Genomic DNA, 1,116 nt, shown 5'->3' with positions numbered 1-1,116 from the left:
AGCACGCGACTGGCGCCTTCCCGCGCGCGTGACCACGCACTCCCAGCGCGCTGCTGGCGCGTGAGCGCGCGTGGGACGACCATGTTGGCCCGATTGCTTTCTGTTTGCCCGATTTTTGTCCCGGTTCAAGTTCTAATACTGTTCTTACGTGAATAGGGACCTAATTTAAAGAAATCAGTACTTTTGAACACCTCACGGGCAAAGAAACGCTAGCAAAAAGGGCACGCGTTAACCAGGTAAGTCACCACCCGGTATTTAGGAAGAAATACTTGTAGGGTTCGCTTGGATTGTATGTATGCATGTTAGTGATTTTGCCTTAAATTAGCTCTCCATGAATGAGATTAATTAGATGGATTGTTATGATGTGTTGGGTGAATTATCTGAGTGTTGCTTGTATGCCTTAAGCTTCCGTTGTACGTATGCATGCGTTTAATTTATGTTGGAATTGTGTATTCCGTGTGCCGGGTGCTCGATGGATGAATTCGCCCCATTGAGCGCGAACTTTGTGTTTTGGGTGCTGGATGGAGGTCATCGCCCCGTTGAGCCGACGTGCCTAGTTTGCATGAATATTGGGATGTTAGAAGACGGTTGCATGCACACCCCGTTATTTTCTAGTGCACATTTCTATGACAAGCTTAGAGAATTATTGTTAGGAGCGATATGTCGCTCCAGCCACACTTAATTTTCCCCTAGGAACTTAGCGGTTCACCATGGCAAGAAAGTACCTAGGAGTGTTCATAGATTGCTAGCATGAGAACGGTATCTATAGCTTCGTGGGAGGACCAAGGGTCCCTGATCAGTCCTTACTGCTCTTAGCCATTTCGCATGGGAAATGTGTCCCCACGTCGTACAACCCATTAGCTGCATGGGAACGGGTTAGGTCCCGCCCCCCATAGGAGGACTATATGGGCGTAGGGGTATTCAGCACACCCCTAGGCTAGATACCATATAGTTCTAGATAGCCATGTAGAGGTAGCGTCTTATAGAGAGATACCGACCATATCAGCTTGGCATAAGGAACCTCTAGGTGACTAATGAAAGAACGATGAACCGGTGAAACCCAAGGGGCAAGCCCCAAGTGATTAAGGTTAGAACCCGATGTCCTAGAACCGAATT

The sequence above is a fragment of the Cucurbita moschata genome, unplaced genomic scaffold (assembly GCF_002738365.1).
Source record: "Cucurbita moschata cultivar Rifu unplaced genomic scaffold, Cmos_1.0 Cmo_Scf00057, whole genome shotgun sequence".
NCBI classification, from domain to species: Eukaryota; Viridiplantae; Streptophyta; class Magnoliopsida; order Cucurbitales; family Cucurbitaceae; genus Cucurbita; species Cucurbita moschata.
The sequence above is the reverse complement of the archived record's forward strand: the minus strand, read 5'-3'. Positions refer to the sequence as shown.